The 22,093-nt window shown below is 54.3% G+C and overlaps 1 long non-coding RNA gene across 1 annotated transcript; it reads right to left on the bottom strand.

Annotated features, from left to right (window-relative positions):
* Positions 1 to 1,542: 1,542 nt before the first annotated feature.
* LOC137483967 (uncharacterized) lies at positions 1,543 to 7,056 on the bottom strand. The gene is made up of 3 exons (XR_011004695.1): positions 6,926 to 7,056; positions 3,249 to 3,365; positions 1,543 to 2,142 (listed from the first exon to the last, which is right to left on the bottom strand). It is a non-coding gene; the product is annotated as an uncharacterized lncRNA (long non-coding RNA).
* Between the last annotated feature and the right edge of the window lie 15,037 nt (positions 7,057 to 22,093).

Raw genomic sequence — 22,093 nt, 5'->3', positions numbered from 1 at the left:
CTGGCCTGACACAGGGCACCAGGAGGACCTGGTGGTTCCCAGTGCTCCCACTCCATCCTGGGACCAGCATGGGGAGGGACACAGGCCCCCAGTTGCTCATCCCAAGTGTGGCCCTGGACATTTCGGGTGTCCCTGTGCTGGGCTGTCACAGGAGGAGCAGTGGGAGCTGGGCACAGAGCTGTGGCTCATCCCAGCAGCCACAGCCAGGGCAGGAACCTCCCAAGAGTCCCAATGGGTGTTAAACAGGAACTGGGCAGGGGGAGATGGTGTCGGCAGACATTCAGACGAGTCTGCATTGCTTTTTCCTTACTTGTCCTGGATCTTGAAAACGGGAGTATTTTTACTTCCTTGGCAGTCATTCATTCTTACTGCATTAATTAAGAGTAGAAAATACCTCCAGGAGTAGCAAATCACTCTTGGCACATCCCCTCTGCCCCTTGCAGAGTGCTTCAAGCAGTGCCAGGAGCCCCTGGGACAGGACTACTGAGGTTTCAGCCCCTCTGGAAAGCACAAGGATTTGTAAGAATTCTGTAACATTTATGGCTGGCTGAGAAGGGGGTGGAGAGAAGCTCTGGGCACCTGAGGCAGGGGGGCTGCAGCATGTGCTGCTCAGCACAGTTCTTCCTAGCCAGGGGCTGCGGCCAGCCCTGAGCATCAGCCTCACACAGAGGAGAAAAATTCTCCCTGGGCTCCCTCCCACGCAGTAGCAGCTGTGGAATTTCTTGAGGTTGCAGCAGAGGAAACCCTGAAGGTTATTTCTTTACAAAAGACGCTTTACATATTCCTGATTTTCTCTTCACTAAAATGTCCAGGGTTTAAGTGACTCTTTGCCTTTGCAGTACAGTGCTGCTCACTGTGGCAAGCGCTTCTACATCACCCCAAGGATATTCCCCTCTGATCCCATCCCCTGTCCAGCCCCACTCTGGCTGCCAGTGCCTCTCGATTTGGGAACAACAAGGGGACTTTGGTCTTTTGGTCCTCAAGTGGACACAGAGCTCACTCCCCCTGAGCCACATGCCTTGGGAGCACTCACTTTATTTTCCAGCCAGGCAGCTGCAATCAGCAATTTGTCCAGCTTTTTTTCATTCCCAAGAGCTGCTTTTGGTAATTCCATCCTCTAAGGGCCCATTCCCATCTGAGCCAGCAGTGGGATCTCTAACCAGCTCTCTCAGCGCAGCAGAACAGCACCGTTTGGGTTGTTCCCTTTCATTTCTCAGCTCTGTGCCCCAAGGCAGGGATGCTGATCAGCATGGCCTGGATGCATGGAAGCCATCCAGATGGTTGCAATGCCTTTCCCTGTCCTGCTGCTGGGATGGAGAAAGCACCATGGTCCTTGGATCCAGGTCACAGCACTCTGACTTCACCTCCTTTGGGGAAACAGCCTCACCCTGGGAGTGCAGCGGGGCCAATGCTCAGTGACCCCAGCAGAGAGCACGTCCCCCAGCCACCACTTCTGCCTGGCTGTGGGACCCCCTGCTTCAGTAATTAATATTCCTATCACACAGCAATTAATATTCCTATGTCAGCTTATGTGGGATAGACACCCCAGGCAAGTACTGCAGGTGGTGTCTTCTAATGGAAACAGGGAATCCAAAGTGCCCTTAAGACCCTAGTCCCAAACTTGGAGGCTCACCCTGAGCAGGGGGTCCATCAGGACGGTTCAAGTAGGGCTGACAGACTGGTGAAGTACTGGGGGCTTGGCTCCAGCACTGGACGGCTTGGCTCGAGGTTTAATCCAAGACAGGAATCAATGATTTACTGCCTCCTCTGCACAGCTGGGCCTGGCAAGAGCTGTGGCCTGAGAAACTGGGACATGCCAGGATGTTCTTGGAGGTCTCAGTGCCCCCTAAGCAGAGGTGCTGATGTTCTGGGGTTTTCCCGCAGGCTTGGCTCCTCCAGGCTTCCCCACAACTTTTTGGCCCTTTCCTGTCTCAGGGCAAACGGTGAGCACTGGGAGCCCAGCACACGGAGTGGTCCCAGCTCTATTTGACCCTCACAAGATACCATGAGCTTAATTCCCGTGCCGTGGAGCTGTAGGACAGACGCTGGGATGGCAGGGCGGAGGGCGGAGGCTCCGGCCGGGGCTGGCACGCAGGAGTGAGCTGCAGCTTCCAGGCATGCCAGCAGCGTTCGTCAGGGCTCCTGTGAAAGCGAGCAGGCGGGGGAGGAATTGCTTGAAAAATTGCTATTCACAGAAATAGAAACTTCCCGCAGAAACACGCGTGCGTCGGTGACAAAAGCCCAGCTGGGAATTTCTCCTGGCAGCAGGAGCAGTGGGAGGGGAAGGGGCTGGGGAGTGCAGGAGGCTGAGGTGCAGGACTGGGGGTGCTGCCAGGGCCCTGACCTCGGCCCCGAGGGAAATTGCTGCTTTTTAGCTGGAAAAAGCATCTCTTGACTCCATTATCCTCTAAACGGTGCCCAGGAGAAGGACCTGGCAGTGTGGCAGTGAAGGGCCCCGTGCCCCCCACTCTGAACTATCCCCTCCAGCAGAGCTCCCTCGGTGGCTGCTGGGATACTGCAGAGAGTGCAGAGGCCCTGGCACAGGGTGCCCAGAGAAGCTGTGGCTGCCCCTGGATCCCTGGAAGCATCCAGGGATAGGCTGGATGAGGTTTGGAGCAGCCTGGGAGAGTGGAAGGTGTCCCTGCCATGGCAGAGGGTGAGATGGGATGAGATTTAAGGTTCCTTCCAACCCAGACAATTCTGGGATTCCACATTTCCCCAGCTGATTTTCATGGCAGGTTTAAACCATCCTGGCATTTTCTCTGCCTATTCTCCCCAGCCCCCTGAACCCTGTCGTTAAGCAGCCATTATTAGTCCCATTTCTTGGCCCACCACTCTATTTATAGAGTGCTGTGAGCTGGTTTGTTACTTGGATTAATTGAATTAATCCCTTCTGAAGAAAAGACTGGAAGAGCTCAAGTTCAATCCCTGGGACAACATTCCCAGACTGTGGGGATCCAGGCAGCATCTCAGGCTGCTGGATGCCCTGACAATTCTTAACCTTCAGCACCAGGGAAGGCTGCTGTGCTCAGTGTTCCCGGGAATTCATGGAAGGGGATGACGCCAACCCTACCCTGCAGGACTGAGACCCGTGAAACCCTGCAAGGGATGGAAGAGAAATAGCTTTTATTATCTAGATAGATTTTAGGCTAGATATTAACAGATTTAGATATGCAATATGTACTTAACAGATGGATTCATCCGTCACTATGCAGGAAACACAGCAAAAAAGTGTGATTCTAAAGGACCTGACTTCAGAATCACTGGGATCTCCAAGTCCTTTAGAGTGTTTCTGTCTGCGTTGGGGCATAATTAGTTCCTACAAAGTTTCTTCCATCTCATGCAGGCTCTTCCCTTACAGATCCCTGTAAGATAACCAGGCAGCTGGGCTTTCACAGCAGGAAAATGCTTATGCCACTGCATGGCAGCTCATATGTTATCAGGGCAGGATCATTTAATCAAGGAAGAAGAGACTGGATGGGAAAAAGCAGTACCCAGAAGCTAAAATAATTTCAGAAAGGCAAAAGTGTCACACATTACTGCCCAGTCGCTACCTCCTGCAGCTTTGGCTCTCTGATGTTCTTCAGACCAAGTGGTATCAGTAACACGGGTGTTGATCAGATAATGGACATAAATTATTAATAAAATCAGCACATGAGCAGCAGATTGTAAAATCCACCGTCATGTTTGCAGTTTGACTGGGCCATTTTTCAGTTTAATTTGCAGATTGCAAGTGAAAATGCTGTTTCCTTCCTGCCTGGCACTGGGAATAAGCACCTCTTGAACTGCAGAGTTGGTGGGATACACTGCCCAGGAATCTGGATTCTGCAGCTCTCCTGGGGTTTTTATAACTCAACACGTAGAGCTTTGATAAACGTCACTTCTCTCTGCTGCTGCCACCTCTCTCTGATGGCCTGTCAACGTGACACCACCAAGGTTGTGGACACCCCATCCCCAGAAGTGTGCAGGGCCAGCTTGGATGGGGCTTGGAGCAACCTGGTCTGGTGGAAGGTGTCCCTGCCCACAGCAGGAGGGCTGGAATTGGGTGAATTTTAAGGTCCCTTCCAACTCAAACCATTCTATGATTTATGATTCCAAGAGGTGCTCCTTGGAGCACAAGGAGACCTTGATGGATGTGATTTCATTCCCTGACTCAGAGGACATTGCAGGAAGAGCTTCCTGTGCTAAGCCCATAAGAGAGGCACAGGAGGGAGGGAAGTGACTTGTATCCCAGGAAAAGGCTGCGTTTGAAGCCTGAGGGATGTTTTCCCACTTCTAGCTGGAAAGCCACCTTCAGCATCAGGGTTTTGAGTTAAATGCATCCTTTGTGGGGCTCCACCTTCCCTGCAAGAGCCCCATCCCTGCGGGGCGCTCCTGGCAGGTGCTTGGCTGACAGCCCCCAGGGACCTGCTCCTTCCCAGGAGCGAGGCGAGGGCCATCACCGGGCCGAGTTTCAGCGTCGCTCCCTGGGAAGAGCTGCAGCATCTCCCGCTGTCAGCAGATGCCAGCAAAGAGCCGCCCTGCAGCCACCGGCGCTGCCGCGGGCTGGGGGCGGCCGGGGACCCCCACCCTGGGCGCTCGGGCACCTTCTGCCCCCACCCCAGCGTCCGGGTGGGTGCTGCCTGCCGCGGGACAAAGCCTTGCGGGGATCCGGGGGGCTTTGCCCCCAGCTGAGAACCGCCATGCTCAGCTCACGAACTGCAGCACCTGCGGCTGCTGCACAACTGGTGGCACCAAGCAGAGGAACGGGACGGGGTGACCCTAGGGCCCATCTCACCACGCGTGGCTTCTTGCCGCACGGGGGCAGGGGACACGCTGCCGCTGCCCGCTCAGCCTGCTGGTTTTAAGAGTCACAGACTGCTTTGGGTTGGAAGGGACCTTAAAAACCACCTAATCCAATCCCCCTGCCATAGCAGGGACACCTCTGCTAAACCAGGCTGCTGGAAGCCTCATCCAACCTGGCCTTGATGTCCCAACTCTGGGGACACGTCTGCTCTGGGAAACCGTGTCCTGTGCCTCACTACCGCCGCTGTACAAATATTCCCTCTTTATCTGGGCTAAGAGGTCACTGGGGAGGAATCCTCACCTCTTCTCACTGCTCATTTATTCTGGGCTCTGGGTCGGCCCCAGCGCCGTTTCTTGGGGGGCGGTGTCCATCAGGATCCTCCCACATGCCCTGACTTTCTGCTCAGCACCCAGGGCACAAACCCCACCCTCCTGCTAACCCACCCTCCCCTTCCTCGCCCAATTTCTCTCCTAAAGGCTTGGGAGGCGCCTCCTGCTCCCTCCCAGCTTGAGAGGCGTGTGTGACGCCCCTGCTCCACAACAAGAGCTATTTTTACCTTTAAAATATTCATGCGCCCCCGGCTCAGCCTCGTGCACTCCCCGTGTCCCCAGTTCCTGGCTGGGTCCCCGCTGCAGCTGGGATCAGGCTCTGCCTGTGTCCCCAAGCACCCTGCCGCTGAGGGGGATGCAGGAGAAGCCCATCCACTGCCTCATAAAAAGCTCTTTTTCCAGCCTGACAAGTAGCTGGAATTTGTTTTATAGGAGGATGTACACATATATATATGGTCCCTGCTATTTCCTCTTCCCTCCCTGCTATTTTCCCCTTCCTCGTGGTCTTCTCAGGTCTCTCAAGTGAGCTCAGGGCTGCCCAGGGGAGCAGTGCTGGCAGCTTTGCCAGGTCTTTTTCATGGTCAGGGAAGGGTGCTGGACGTGGAAAAGCCTCCGTTCCTTGGATTTGGGTGCCAGGAAGGGTCTGTGATCACTCCCCATCCTCTCCCGAGCTGCTGGACCCCACGTGCCTCGAGGGAGCCTAGCACTGTCCCAAGCCCTGGGGACACGCTGCCCATTTCAGTGCTGCTTTGAGGGGCACCCTAAACCAAACACCAGTGTAGCAGCTTGAACCCACAAGGCTCCAGGAAGGCTGAGCAGGGGGATCCATCCCTCTGTATTCCAGGGTGGATGCTCCAGGCACGATCCTTAGGGGGCTTTTGCAGGGGCTGGAGGGGCTGCAGAAAGGGAATGGGGGGCATCATCCCTGCTGTGAGCTCATGGCATCTCCAGAGGAGCCCCCTGGCATGAGGGGGATGGCAGGGATGGCAGCAGTGCCCCTTCCCCCAGGGGCAGGACACCCATGACCATTCCCCCCCTGCCCCAGGCTGGCCCCCTCTCACCTCTGCTACAGCCCTTTGCTCCTCTCCAAAGGGAGGTTTTAATTTACCCTCTTGGCTGGCGAAACCCTATCCCGAGCAATTCCCCAGCCGTTCCTCCGAATCGCAGTAACTACCTCATTACTTTGATATTAATAGAATTCATATGGCCTGGAGAAGATAATTGAAATTAGCCTCGTGGCGAGGGGGAGCCGAGGGGCCGGGGGCTGAGCTGGGTGAGGGGCTGAGCCCTGACCCCTGGCTGGATCCTGGCCTCCAGAGTGGGTCCTGGGGCCAGCAGTGCCCACAGGGATGAAGCATTGCCTGTGGTTTGTCCAGCTGTACAAATCTGGGGAGCAGGATGGACGCCCATCCCGGTGCCCATCCGGCTCTGAGGATGCCCGGCCAGCCCCTGTCCTGGCTCTCTAGCCATTGACCCTCTCACTGTCCCCTGCCTTGTCCCCAGCTCCAGGCCAGGGCATGCAATAACCCCCATGAGCTTCTCCTGCCATGGGGCCATTGCCATTCTTTCTGGGACAAAAAAAAAAAAGGGAAAATAAAGGTTCAATATCTGCAAGAGCACAAAGGCAGACCGAATGTCTGTCACAGGCGATGCCACCGCCCAGCAGGACCCTGACGGAGCCATCCCACCACCCCTCCGGCCCGAGTCCCTGCGGCTCCCACCCCACCTGCTCCCCGTCAGATGGGAGGTGACCCCCACAAAGGCCTGGGCCACGTCCGCCCCCCTTGGGCTTTGCCCTGACACGTGTCACCTTAACCTCTTCCTTGGGACCAGCTGCTGCCAGGGGACCCTCCTTTGTGGCCCCGCGAGCGGCAGACGAGTCTCCCCATCTGGCCGGCGAGGCCTCGTCTGTTGGAGACCCCTGCCCTGGCTCCTAACGGCATTAACCTCACCCTGCCCCGCTCCCACCCCTCAGCTGTCACCGAGCACCCCAGGTCCCCAGGCTGGGGACAGACTGCATCCCACAGGGCCTTATCACACCCCTCACCCACCCCTGGCACCTCACCGGGACCCGGGCATCCCTTCCTGCACCTCCAGCCTCCTCTGTCTGCACGGATCGGGCAGGACAAGGCAGGAGGAGGAATTTGCCTCCAGGGGCTTGAAAAATTCCCGCACACCTGTGACTGCAGGTGGGGTGAGTCCAGCCCTGGGGCTCTGGACCAGCCCAGGGGCTCCACCCCAACCCCCGCCGCCGAAGCACATCTCTCTGCCCCTTGTTCGGTCCAGCACATGAGCATCCCGCGCTCCGTGGGGAGTGGGGGATGCTGCGGCGCCCGGGGGTGCCCGGCAAGCAGGGGACCATCGCGGGTGGGATGTGAGGAGCAGCAGGGTCAGGCCCTGGAGCATGAAGGAACAGGAGAATAGGTGAAGGAAGAGGAGAGTGGCAGGATGAATTGGGTGAAGGAGCCGAGACAGAGCCTGGCATTCCCTGGCTGCCCTGCCAGCGAAGTCCCCGGGCCAGGACAAGGCGAGGCGAGACTCCCCCTCCACCCCTCCCTCCCCAGGCAGGCATCCCCGAGGAGGCCTTATCTGCCGCTAATGCTCCGCAGCAGCCGCCCTCCCCAAAGCTTGCGGGCTTGGCAAGATGCTCGGAGACTGCATTTGCTCCAAATGGATTGTATCAGGGGGAGAACAAAGCACTGGACAGTTTTCAAAGCGGAGTTGTGATCGCAGCCCGCCGCAGAGGCCGCCGGTCCCCTCTGGTGGCACCTCACAGGGGACCCTCTGGGGTCCAGGCTCGGCCCCAAAACCCAGCAGGCAGTGGCTGCTGTCCCTCAGCTCAATGTCCCAGCCCTGGCTCTGCTATTCCCCAGTCGTGTCCGGGCAGGGGCCATTCAACAAGTGCTGGCCACAAGACAATGGCTCCATTTTCACCAAAAAATGTTCTGCTGCAAAATCTGGCCTTGCTCCAGCTGCAAATGAAAAATTGGGCTGGTTGTTTTTGGTTTTGTGTTTTTTTTTTTTTTTTTTCTTTCCTGCTGCAGAATTTCTTGGAAAGCTGGTATGGGGCAGGCACTGGAGCAAACGCTGACCTTGGCATCATGCCCTTGCCCACTTGTCTCCTCATCCCTGGTGCAGGAAGTTCCAGGCAGAGCAGCTGGCAGAGCGGATTTTTTTTTTTTTCTCTAACACCCTCAAGAGCCTGGGGAGAAAAAGGGAAACATTCTGTCCTCTGTTGACGTGAGCATAAATTGCAGTCACAGTCAGGAGGGGTGATAGCGTAGAGCTTCCCCTGCCCAGCCTGTGCTCCGAGCCCTTTGGAAAGGGATACAGGTGATGCCAGGACTGACCCAGGGCACCACGGCCACGCGGTGCATGAACCAAGGGGTGCTCCGTGCTCGTGGGGAGGTGTTCCCAAGGAAGCACTGGCCCACAGGGAACTGTGCCTGTCAGGAAGGGCTAGAGCAGAAGGAATCAAGGAATGAGACCAGAAAGTCATGTTGTCTTGGATTTCCCTCAGATCCTCAGAAAAGATGGTGTCAGCAGTGAGTCAGCTCCTGGAGGTATGTGAAATCATAATTGAAGAATGCTGAGAAAACAGCAAAATCCCACAGAAGAAAAAAAAAAAAAAAAAAAAAAAAAAAAAGTGGGGGAAAATATCCCAAATAACCTTCAAGCAAAAGCAAGTGTGGATCCTGAAGCCTTGGTGCTGGGGAGAGTCATGAAAGTGAAGGGGTTCAGCAACTGGACACGTTTCAGGGAGCAAAGGGATAACTGCAGGATTGCATCAGGGATGGGGAAAAAGGAAAAGCCAGCCCTGGGGCAGCGGCTCTCTGCTGTGGGACAGTCACAGAGCACCACATGGCCCCACAGCAGTAGGCTGGGGGGACACACAGGAGATCCCAGAGCCTCTCCCAGTGCATTCCCAGCCCATGGGAAGTGTCACAGGCATGAGGACTCCTCTGGACAAGGGTCACAGAGAATCTGGGGAAACAATAGAGCTGCCCAAGGCCAGCCTCTGTAAGTGTGACTGTCACATCGGGAGGGACACAATCATCTGTGCCACTTTAGCAGGAGGGACAGGGCAGGGGCTGAGCCAGGAGGCTTCGACATCCCCATGGCCACAGCAAGAGAGACTCAGAGCAAGGAAGGAGCCTTCTGCAGAAGGCAGTGTGTGGTTCACTGAGAGACAGAGGGGAAAGAGGGGGGAAATCAAGCAAAATGTCACAAATTCAGAAGCTCGAAGGAAATAGAGGTCTGTGTGTCCTGCGGGGAGATGCTGAGAGGGGAAGAGAAGCTGAGGGGGGACAGTGCTGGACGGTGGGACTGGGGAGAGGGGTCCTGCCCACTGCTGCTGGGGATCAAAACCAACCCCTTCAATACCCCTTTGGACCTTCCAGCCCTCCTGGAAAGGCCCCAACACCTGGCCAGGGAGGGGAGCTGGGATCAGTCTGGGAAGTACAGTCCTGGTGAAAATGCAGGGAAATGACAGAGCCAAACTCCAAGCAGCAGAGAAATGGCAGCAGGGTGAACTTTGACTGGGTGTCCATGTAAACAGGGCTGTGAAACCTTCCCCTGCACACTGGAGAGAGCCTGAGGGTAGGGAGAAACCAGATGGAAACTCAATATAAACCCAGCCCATGTGGGTACCACAGGTACCAGCAGGGCCTCAGGCTCCTGCCCCATCACAGCAGCACCATGAGAGAGATCAGAGCACACCTGGGGGTGGGAATTCATCCATGCAGACACAACCTCCCCTGCCCTCTGGGACAGCACCTCATGCCTGGCAGCATCCCCATGGCAGTGCGAGCTGGCCACCAAACCATGGCTGAAGAGACCCAGGTGGGAACAGGGACTGTGCTGGAAGCCAAACAAATGTGAAACAGCAACCAAAAAAGTGTTATTTTGTTATCACAGATAAATCAAGCAATCCACCCCCTTCAGTGTACTCTTCAAAGTGTGTGCACTGCATCAGACGAAAACGATGGCAGTAAGGAATAGCTGTGTCACAGGGGCTCCCAGCCCATGCCACAGGTAGGAGGAGCACCCTAACCTGCACTTCTCGTGGCTGAAGGCACTGCAGTGGTGATACTGCACCGTGACAGCTGCCATTGAGGGATGCTGCTCCAGAGGCCTGACACATTCCCTGCGCTTCCCTCTGCAGGTGGGCACTGCCCACAGCCCTGGGAAGGAGCAAAGCCCCTGGCACAGCTGGGCTAAGCTTTGGCTAGCTGCTGGATCCTCGCTGGGCTCCCAAGAGCTAAAAGCAATGAGGAAACGCCCATAAGGACTGTGGGACAGGGACTCAGGACACGCTGGAGCCCCGGTGTCACCATCTGTGAGGCTGCAGATGTCCCCCCCCAAACTGTCCTGGCCCCGCAGAGCTCTTTGCCCTTGACTGGGAGGATGAACAAAGAGGTTTTTCATAATCCCCCATGATCTGCATAATGCACGGCCCAAAAGCTGCTGCTCTCACCCGCCACGGCGCAAGGAGCCACTGGACGTTCCTCTCTCTTCTCAGCCTGATTCCTCCTCCCTGGCAAAGTATCACTGCCAGGAGTGAAATCCTGCATTGAGCAGCTCTGCCAGGCCCCCAGGTGTGGGTAGCCACAGCCCAGCATGTTTGGGGTGCTGCTGGAGGCACCCACATCCCAACAGGAAGCTTTTGCTCCAGGTGTGAACACCACACAGTCAGCTAGGGAGAGAAAAAACATGAAAGTGTGTGGAGACATTTTCACAGGAACACTTGGAGGGTGCCCATGGCTCATACTGAAAGGTCTCCACCTCCACTCACCCCATCACCTCTATCCCACCCCCAGGGAAGGAAAATCCTGCTAGAGCTCACGTGCTGAGCTTTAGCTGGAGCCGAGCATTTCAGAGCCACAAAATCCTGCTGCCTCGAGCAAGGGAAGAAACTATCTCTGGTGATTGCTGATTTTGCTTAAAAATACAAAAGCAAAGCAAAAATTAAGGCCCAGCAGTCTCTGCAGCCAGTGGCTGGATGTGATTGCAGGGCTGGGAATGGCACATCCAGCACAGCCCTTTCCCTCAGCTCCATGCACAGTGATGCTGTGACAGATACACCATACAGCGGTGCCACATGGAAGTGGCCAGGCACAAAATCACCAGAAATCACCCAGAAATCACCTCAGAGGAAGAGTCCATCCAGTTGGGAATCACCTTGGGATTCTCCCAAGCTTCTGCTCATCACAGGATGGGCACGAGCAGAGCCGGCAGCACCTCAGCATCTCCAACCGACTCCAATGACACCACCCATAGGCTCCAAAATGTTGGGGAAAAAATAAATATAGCTCAAAGGAGACTCAGAGATCGAAGGGAAATGGCCATTAGCAGCCCTCCATCTGCAGTAAAGAGCCAGCCATGTCCGGCACTCCAGATATAATGGGTTTTTAATATTCTCGTGGCACGCACTGGGGTATAGATGGGAAGAGACACTTGGAGGTCTTGCATGAGCATCAGTACTCAGGGGGCTGCTCACAGAGTTCAGGCTCTTCCTTTCCCTGCCAGCTGCCTCGGAGATGTAGATGTTTCAATTATTCTGTCAAGCTGCATATTCCAAATTGAGGCCAGAGAAGTGTCTCTGTCTTACATAGAAAGAAAGGAAAAAATATATCCCTAAAAGGAAAAGAAATGAACTCAGAAATTAATAAGGCTGATTGACAATGCTGCTTTGGAAACTCTGGTACCATATGGCATCCTTGAATGGCTGCAGTGCTGTTAGGATGGAGCTGACCAGCTGGAGAGTTACTGTGGGTTGTTTGTAATTGTAATAATGGATATCAGATGGCTGGTGTGGAGCAGTTTATAAATGAGAACAGACAATGAGCCGCACTGTTTGTCAGGAAATCATTGCTGATATGGGCTTTGTGCTCCCCACCACTCCCGGGTGGAGCTGGCTGCTCCTGGGGCACCCTGGGCTGCCCTTGGGCCCGGCTCCGGCCGGGAAAGGCACCATCCTGGGGCAGGTACTGCATCACTGATCCACGAGGGTGGTCCAGCCAGAACCTCCAAAAAAAACCCCTCACCCTCCTGGTGCTATGGGCAGAGCCCCAGGTGCCACTGGGAGATGGCAGCAAGGCTGATGTCCCCCTGCTAAAGATGTGGGGGCCTCCCTGGGAAAGCCAAAGCAAATGGGATCCACCGGAGCCTCTGGAGCCAGTCTGGACTGCTGGGGGCTCCGATACTGACACTTCCAGATTGATTTTTGTGCTGAACAGCCAGAAAAATCATGACATTTCAGAATTTGCCAGTTAATGGATTTTTTTTTTTTTAAGTCAGTAACAGTGAAATTCATTATTTCAATTTCTGCTGATTTCCAACTCCACGGTTGAGCACATAAAGCAAAGCCGGAGTTTGGAACGAAAATGTCACACACTTGTTCCCTCCTCTTTTCCAAAATGAACTTCCATCCAAATTAACACAGGACATTGCTCAGCTGGAATGTCCCCTTGCTCCAGCTGAAACCACCTTGTGCCACATGGCCCGGCAGCCCAGGGCAGTGAGCTCCTGCCCAGAGAACCCAGGGCAGGAGAAGGCTGGGAGAGAAGGCTGGGAGAGAAGGCTGCCTTCAAGGCTCAGCTATTACAACTGTTTTTAATTCATTAGTGGTCCTGGATTAATTTTTACCCTAAAAGCTATTAAAAAAGAAGTGATAACCAAACTGCATTGTGCATATTCCCTCATCACCTGGAGCCCTTTGGCAGTGCCAGGTGATGTTGCAGGGCAGGACGGGCACACCCACGTGTCCATCCACACTCAAACCCAAACACAGCTGGGCACTGCAGCAGGTCTTATTTCGGGATCATCAACCCCTGGGCAGGGATGGAAGGAGTCCTGGCACTGCTGGACCCCCTCCAGCTCACCTTCAAGCTGATGGCATCTCTGGTGAGGGGGCCAGGGCACGGCAGGAGCGGCCAGCCGGCAGCAGGCAGAGCTTTCTAGGAAAGCCATCTCCGTGGGAAGGAGGCCAGGTCTGGAGCTGCGGCCACGGCACGTGCCAAGCGCCGGGCAGAGCATCCACGAGCTGCCATGCCCCTCTGCAGGGCATCTCCGCAGCCTGGAAACGCTCCCAGTGCTCCTTCTGGCTGCACGGAAAGACTGCGGGTGCTGCGGGAGCCCCCAGCCAGGACAGCAGCTGCCCTGTGCCCTCCTGGGTGCCACAGGGAAGGGTGGGCAGAGGTGCTGGAAGTGCAAGGGAACGGCCTGGGGGGGTCATATCCAACTCATCACCCTCAGCAAAACCCCTCCCTCAGCTCCATCATTTTCAGCCCTCACTGCCTGTAACAGAATTGCTGCTCTCTGGTTTGGTTTGGATAAGAAATTAAATCTTTCATATATATACTACATAAATTATATATTCATATTTAAATGTTTTATATTCTTATATATAAAGATTTCTTTCATACTATTCTTCTGTAGTATGAAAATATTCCTTGGAAACCCCACGGTGCAGAAATCCTCACACAAAACCCTTGGTGAAGCTGGATATGGACAGGGCAAAGTGACTGAAGTCCATGGTCAAAATCACCAGGCAGGAAACCTTCTAATCCATCACTCCTAACCAAGCTCTGTGGTTAATTCCCTGAAGAAATATGAAGTCGTGCTCCCTACCAGTTCTGAAAACATCCCTGTTTATATGGGGCATGGCTCTTCCTCAAAACTCCAGTATTTCTTTTTTCCAGTTCAGAGAGGATTATTTGAATCTGCCTAATTGCAGCCTTGATTTTAAGGCTTTCTTGTAAAATGTAACTTACCCATTCATGTTAATAGCAGAGATTAAAGGTCTGTCTGACATACATCAGCCACTGCTTAGGGAAAATTAACACCCCATTACCATGCACCAAACATCATAATTGAGTTTTAATTTATTTGTAAAGAGGTGCCTGAAGTGTGGTGCAGACACAAGAGTGTTTTGGACACCCCCTTTGGAGCTGGACCTGGGAAGCAGAAGGGCTGATGGCATTCCCCAGACCCACCCATGGTGTCCTGTCCCCATGTCCCCGGAGACCTGCCATCGACCCGATCACATCCTCCCAGTTTTAGCCTGAAGTTGTCACTCAGTAGAAAAACTCCCCCTCTTTTTCCAGCTCAGCTTTGGCTGACCTCAGCAAACGGAGGGAATCGCAGGGAGGGAAGTCGGGAGCAGCCCAGCGGCTGTCGCAGTGCTGGTGGCATCACCAGCCCCGCTCCCCAGCGCTGAGCCGCAGCTCCCGTGTGGCTTCGGCGGGGCAGATGGATTTCTTACCCTCGCTATCACCTTTTTAATCACCGCGACTGCAAGCCCTGACAAGCACTGTCAGCAGTTTCAATGCAGAGAGGATTAGATTTCAAAAGAAAGAGGTATTCAACACGAACCCGTACACAAACTCACTCGTTTTTCCGGCACAGCCACTCTGGAAAGGCTGAACACCCCAGGCTGGCTGCAGCCCCTCCCTGGCACCCGAGCACCCTAAAGCTCATGTGGTTTAGTGAGCTCAGCTTGCCCTGCCGTCACTTTTGGGGTGCCATCTGTTTGATCAGTCCCCAACCCCCCCGTGCCCGTGGCGGGGCCCCATGGCAGCCAGGCTGGCGTCGTTGCTGGTTTTTGATTTCCAGGGTGACAGAGCCTCCCCACATCCTCCCACCCACGCGCTGTCAACGGGTTTGCTTTGCCCTGCCTGGCAGGTAACGGCCCCCAAAAGCGCTGTCACTTTGTCATCCCACGGCGGGTGGCAGCCCCGTGTCCCCTCACACAGGGTGCAATGTTTGTGGGATCTGTGTGCTCCTGGCGGGATGGATTTGGGATTCCCAGCTCTGGTCCGAGCCCTGGTGCACCTCTGGCCCATCAGCATCCCTTGTCTCCTTTCTCCCCTTCCATGGGAGGTTGAAAAATCACCAAGAATCTGCTGGAGGGAGTTGAAAATCCAAAGTAGGAGCCAGCTGAGCTTGAGGACAGGCACACGGTGGCTGTGAGCATGGACCCTGCACAGCCACACCACCCCAAAATCCTCTAGAAAAAGAGCAACCAGAGGCAGAGGCAGGATTGTGAGGGGATCAGCACCCTCGCCAGGAGGGAAGAGTCATCCTGAGCTAGGAGGATGAGGATGGAAGCACAGTGCCTGGGATGAAGGTGAATTAGGAGCAGAGGGCTGAAATAAAATCCAGCAGGGAATGATGGTAGAAGTCATGAGCTGCAAAACGCACCAAAAATTCCTTCTGCTTCAGGCATCTACAAAAAATATCCTACTAAACCCAAAATCAGGCTCCTACCCCAGCCTCTCCTCATTTGCTGTTTACTGCCAAACACCTCTACCGTGGCAGCTGACTTTTGCTTTGTGTCTGTGGCCGCTCACATCCTGTTGCTGGAAAATGATAAAAAATTGTTTTAAAATAACCCAAAAAGTGCTGGGAGCTCGCATGAGGATGGGCATGTCCACAGCCGAGGAGCAGCAGAAGCCGGGGTGTGTGAGCAACATCCCCAAGGCTGGCTGTGCTCTGACAGCGGCTGTGGTGGTGATTTGCAAAAGCATCACTCCTTAGGGAAATGATGGGATTTACCCACAGGTGCAGGTCTGGCTGGAAGGGGAGCACAGCAGCCAGGCTGGTGGCGATGCTGCCACCCAAGGAGCCACCACGGGACTGCCCTTCTGCCTCCCCCAGGGCCCCTGTGGACAAGGGACCGCTCCGAGCATCCCCAAATCCTTCATCCCCAGCCCATCTGCCGCTCCAATCCCGCTCCCCGCCTGCGACGTCGGGGTGGCTCCCACTCCTCATTAGAGGTCGCAGCCCCTGAGCAAAGATTAATCTGGCACTTGTGCGAATTTGTCTGCTTGAAAAGAGAGGGACTGGCTCTGACCTCGCAGTCTGGAGACTGGTGGGGAGTTTACTGTCCCCTGAGCTGTCAAGCCAATTCCCTGCAGTACCAAGCTGTTATTCTTGGCATCTGCTAGGCAGAAAGGCTGTGAAACACCCCAAATATCTGTTTGTTTTAAAAGGTAAATATTAATTTCAGGATGCTGTTTACATAAGCAGACTCTTGCAGCTTGAACTCACTGCCTTTTGCTGGTGTCACATGGCATTAGTGTGTATTTAACATTTATTTAACTCTCCTTGGCCCTGCTTGTGCCAGATGGCAGGCAGCCTGCACGGCCAGGCAGGGCTCAGCTCAGGGCTGCTCCGAGCATGACAAGGGGCTGGGTTGAGGCTGCAAAGTTAAAAGCTGGAGCAGTTTTGTGGCTGCAGGTTCCTGAAAGACACCAAAACACACTGTGGGTTTGTGTCCCCAAGGATGGGGGGTGTCCCTGCCCCCAGACACCAAAAGCAAGGCAACCAGGGAATCATCCTCTGACAAATCCAAACCAGTGTGAGGGCTGGCCTTTCCTCAGCCCTTGCCAGGCAGTGGAGTCTGATCACCTTGGCCTAATCCTGCCTGGCACTGAGCTCCCTCACTGCTCCCCTGGGAGCAGATCTGTGGATCCCAGCAGCCATCCCAGTTTGCACACACTGGGTGGGACACCCAGGGCTGAAACGCTGAGCTGCACAAGCTGGGGGTGCCTGGCCAGCTGGTGATGTGGACGAGCTGATGACATGGCACAGGAGCTGATGACATGGCACAGGATCTGCTCACTGGCTCCCAGGGTCCTGAACAGCGAGTTTGCTTCTCTCAGTGAGATGCTGAGAGATCTCATAGAGTCATGCACAGCCCTGATGCACAGCTGTGACTGCTGAGTGCTCACACATCCCTTTTCTGCCTCTCCAGTCACTCAGTCTCCCAGCACAGGGCATTTTTTGGTAATGCAGCACTGACAGTGTCACTGCTTTCTCAGACAATGAAGAAATGCATCCAGATGGCCTCTGGAAAACAAATAAGATATTCAAAACAGTATCAGCCTCTTTATGGCTGCAGCAGGCACCCATCAGCTTGAATATACAAATGAGGAAGAGCCGAGATGGTTTCAGGGACAGGATTACAGCTTCTAAGCTGGGCTGGACACTCTCATGCTCAAACATTGGTGTTTGAAGAAAGGGACCAGCATGATAAATAATGTCCCAAGATTTTATCACGGAACCATTGCCTGCTTGGGCTCGACAGCCGCTGTGTGCTCTGCCTCCCACCTGCTGAACAGGTCTCGTCCCACCCATCCCCTCCTCCAGAAGTTTTTGCTCAATGAGATCCCACCCCCTCCCCCTGGACACACTGCCTCTCCTGGCAATGCTGACCACTCATACTGTGCCAGGAGAAACACTGACCAGCCACCAGGACTGACCTTGGGAAACTCCAGACCTCCCTTCTGGCACCATCTGCCTCACTCTCCTTTCACTCAGTTCTCACCCTTGTTAATGATGCCAGCACTGAACTTTCTCTTTTCCTTGTTTGGAAAACCAGTTCCCAGCGAAGGAAGCAGGCAGGGTGCTCTGGCCTGCCCTGTGAGAGAAATCCTTCATCTCATTTCTCACTCATTTCTATGACAGTAATGACTTTTTTCCCAGCATTTTTAGAGCTACAAATACTTGTGAGATGAGAGATTTCCAAACAACGCTCCCTCTTTCTTTTGTGTTTGCTGTTGTTTGATCAAAGCCATTAATCCTTGCCACCAGATCTGCCCTCACTGTAGAGGAATGGAAGGACTGAGCTGCTGTGGGAACTGGGAGGGGGCAGCAAAGGGGTGAGGAAGAGGCAGGACAAGGCTGTGGTGAGCAAGGCTGGCCATACATCTTTGCCTGACAGAGCTTGCTCTACCCAGGGCCACAGCCATCAGCTGAGACCTTCGCTCCCTCCGGCTCAGCAGCCTGCGGCCACCTGTGTCATGTTTGGTTTTGTTCAGGGGGACTCCAGGCTATGAGCTCTCATAGAACGAGAGAATCAGAGAAAGTTTGGCTTGGAGGGACTTTAAAGATCATCTCATTCTCAACAGGAGCAGGGACACCTTCCACTATCCCAGGCTGCTCCAAGCCCTGTCCAGCCTGGCCCTGGACACTTCCATGGATCCAGGGGCAGCCACAGCTTCCCTGGGCACCCTGTGCCAGGGCCTCAGCACCCTCACAGGGAAAAATCTTCTCCCAATATCCCAATCCAAACCTATTCTCTTTCAGTTTGAAGCCATTCCCCATTATCCTGTCCCTCCAAGCCCTTGTAAACACTCTCTTCATCTTTCTTGCAGGCTCCCTTCAAGTACTGAAAGGACACAATTAGCTCGCTCTGAAGCCTCTCTTTTCCAGGCTGAATAACCCCAGCTTTCTCAGCCTTTCCTCACAGCAACGCTGCTCCATCCCTCTGATCACCTTGGTCTGGACCTGATCACTCCTCTGGACTCACCCCAACAGTTCCATGTCCCTCCTGCCCATCCTGTTCCCTTTGATAGAACTTCTGCATGAGCTGAAGGAGCCCCATTCCCTCAGGATGGGGACCAAACCCAGAATGGTGCTTCACATCAGTGCTCAGGTAGGGCTAAGGAGGTGGCAGGACAGCAAACAGAACTGGAAAAAACCCATCCTCAGAGCACAGCTCACTCAGCATGGCATGAGCTGAGCTGTGGGATGGCAGCAAGTAACCAGAGCAGAGGCCCAGCACCGGCTCATACAGCAAACACCATTCCCTGTGCACCTGATAGAGAATTCACCACGGAAAAAGTGTGTGTGACCCGACTGCCTGAGATCCAATTCAATGATCTAAACAGAGTGGGAGCACCTCTTGACTTTTGGAGGGCATGTATGAATATTTTGGTGGTTTACTGGCCATAGATACATACCTTGTATAGTGGCTGTGTATTTATAGTCCTAAAAATGCTGTTTGCAAATCTGTGGCTGCTCATTGGGGAGTGATAGATGTTTATAAATACTGAGACATATATATCTATTATACATCTACCTCTCCAGCATGTGTGTCTCCACACACTGCACTGGGCTAAGTCTTTTTCTTGTCCCAAATACATGATGTGTTCAAGCGATAAAAAGAAAAGGGTTCCAGAGGAAGTTCACATGCCTGTAGAGTCTCCTCTCTCATCCACCAGCCTATTTCAAGGACATACAGCAGCATCAGCTGAGTGAACAGGTGTTGCTCGGTTGGACGCAGCACAGAAATCCAGACTCATAAAGCCTGGGTGGGTTTTTTTCTCTTGGAGCAAATAAACCCTTCTCTGTCTCCCAGTGTACCAGCAGAGGAAAAATTACATCTGACACCTTCATTTGATGGCTGTTGTTCCACAGAGCACGAGACGAGCTGAGCTCTCTGTACAGCTTAAAATCTGGGGAGGTGAAGGTGGGGAAGGAGAGCTCCCTGCAGGGCAGGCTGTATCTCCATGTCACATGCTCCCCTTGCTCACAGAACATCGGGTCTGGAGCTCATGCTCCCTGCAAGACCATGCCCACATCTCACCCATGACCTGGCACCACTCATCTCAGATCTGAGAAAGAGCACAGAGATCCCATTCCCCGCTCACACCATTTCCTCCCCCTAGAAGACACTTGCTGGAGGAGCAGCAGGATGGCCACATTTCAACCATGGTCCTTCTTCTGTGGGGAAGTCACAAAAACCTACGGAAATGTCCCGAAAACTGCCGTCCTGAGCAGCTACACCCTTCTTTAGCATTGAGGCCTGCCAGACCAAGCTTTGTGTGTAGCTTTTCCTGGTATTCCAGGGGTAGTATTTAGACAACCCTCTCCTCTCTGGGGTTTCCAAAGAAGTTGTTCCATCTTTAGAAACCAAGCAGCAATGCAGACCCTGTCATGGAGCTGCCCTGTGCCCTCCATGGCTTCATCAAAGCTATGGAAGAGACAGGAAGATGGAAATACATTTGCTGCTCCTTCCAAGCTTTCCCCAGCACATCCCAGTGCTCTGCTTTGCTCTGCCAGTTCCCATCATCCTGTCCTCAAGCTGAGCAGTGACACTTCACACAGGGCTCGTCTCTCAAGGCTGTGGTGCTCTGGAGGGATGGGACACGGGGCAGGGCAGCAACAGCCCCACACTGTCACCACAGCAGTTCCATCTCCTGTGCTCTCAGCACAGAGAGGGCTCGGGCCTGGGTGAGCCTCAGGGAGATGCCAGGCTGGGACTGGCACATTCAGGTGTCTTGGGAGCTGCTCCCATCACGGTGGGCTCAGAAGGAGCCCAGCCTGCCACTCTCCAAGGAGCTTCACAGGCTTTAAGGACCAGCTAAATAAAAACAAAGCCCTTATCAGCGCCCCACACACTGGCCCTTTCTGCTTGACCGGTGTCAAGCTGGCTCCAGTGAGGCTGTAGATGACACAGAATGAAGTGGTGGCAAACACAGGCCAGAGCCAAGCTGCAGCCAGAGCGGCAGGAGATAAGAGCAGCGCGGGGGATGCGGGCTCTGGCAGAGAGGGGCCGGGGAGCAGGCAAAGCCACAAAGTTAAAACCAAGACAATGGGACTGGATGGATGGTCCTGTCCTTGTAGTGCAAATTTGGATCTGCTCCATCCTGGGACATCTGGGCCCAAGAGATGCCTGTTCCTGGCCAGCAAACTCCAACGGAGCCTGTGGCTCACTGAGCATCACGAGTGAAACCCTGCTGAGCTGCAGGGCTGGGCTGGCCAGGGGCTGCTGCCAGCAACCACCAGCCCGGAGCTGGGGCAGGCCAAACCCCGTTTGCTGGGAGCATGGTCCGACTGGAAACAGCAGTCCTGACCTGTGTGCCCTTTCTTCCCCGAGGAGGGCTCACAGATCTCAACGCCTTGATTATACAGGCAGTGACCTGAGGGCAGGGACAGTGCCTTAGGGCAGCCAGGTTGGGTCTCCTGCCACATCCCAAGAGCTCTCTTTCGCTGGAGTGAGCTCTTCCTAGGCTGAAGCAGGGCATCCATAGCCACACTGGTACCAGCATGACTTGGTAACTGGTGAGGACATCTCCCTAGGGCAGGAGACTGGGTCCTGGCCCTGCTTCCAGGACCACATACATATTTTATGGCTGGGAAGGGAAACCCCAGCTATAACCCAATTTGCAGGCACATATCTTCCTCCTACAGCTACTCCCAAGTCTTTGGGGGCATTCCTGACCTAGCTGGCATATTTTCAGCTTCCCAGAGAACACCTAAAATGGCAAATCCCTCCAGGATGGGAGCAAAACTGTGCTTCGTTTTCAGACGCCGGTTGGACTTCAGCATAAAGGAAAGGTTCTTCCCCAGAGGGTGCTGGCACTGCCCAGGCTCCCCAGGGGATGGGCACGGCCCCGAGGCTGCCAGAGCTCCAGGAGCGTTGGGACAGCGCTGCCAGGGGTGCCCAGGGTGGGGCTGTGGGGTGTCTGTGCAGGGATGGGGCTGGGCTGGGTGATCCTGGGGGTCCCTCCCAGCTCAGGACATTCCATGATTGTATGAGGCTGCAGCCTTGACAAACCCTGAACAGGAGTCTCTGAATAGTGAAACTCTCGTGATCCCAAACTCTGTCATTTCCAGGTTTTGAGGTATCCATGCAGTGAAAGCTTTGGCTTGTAGGAGTGGAAACACATCTCAGCTTTGCTTTTGCAGCACGACTCCCTGGGACACTTTGTGGATGTGGTTTAGAGCTGGGCTTGGAACATGGGAAGTGCCAGGAGGGAGCAAATCCACTTTGGTAACAACACCTTGTGGCAGCAGCTCTCTCCACAGAGAGCAGGCACAGACTCTCCCAGGCATTGTCCTGGGGAAGGCTGTGAGAAGATCAGAGAAAGGAATGAGAAACAATTCTTATCTCCACTTGCTGCACCTGCTGTTGTGCACATGTGGAATGTGCCATGGAGATTTGTTTACCAAAGGGTGATTTCTTAATTGGACACTGGATGGTGTTTGGATTCAAGGACCAATTAGGTCAAACTGTATCGGACTGTCTGTAAGGCGAGGGGTTTCTTAATTAGTGTAACAAAGCAATTGATCAGCCTTCTGGAATCATGGAGTCAATGCTAATTATTACCCAGCCAGGGACATCGTGCTACGACACACCTGAGGGGCTGGGCTGGGGACAAACCTACCCATCCTCAGGTATTGTAAC

This window comes from Anomalospiza imberbis, chromosome 17 (assembly GCF_031753505.1).
Source record: "Anomalospiza imberbis isolate Cuckoo-Finch-1a 21T00152 chromosome 17, ASM3175350v1, whole genome shotgun sequence".
NCBI lineage: Eukaryota > Metazoa > Chordata > Aves > Passeriformes > Viduidae > Anomalospiza > Anomalospiza imberbis.
This window is presented reverse-complemented; position numbering and strand designations above follow the sequence as displayed.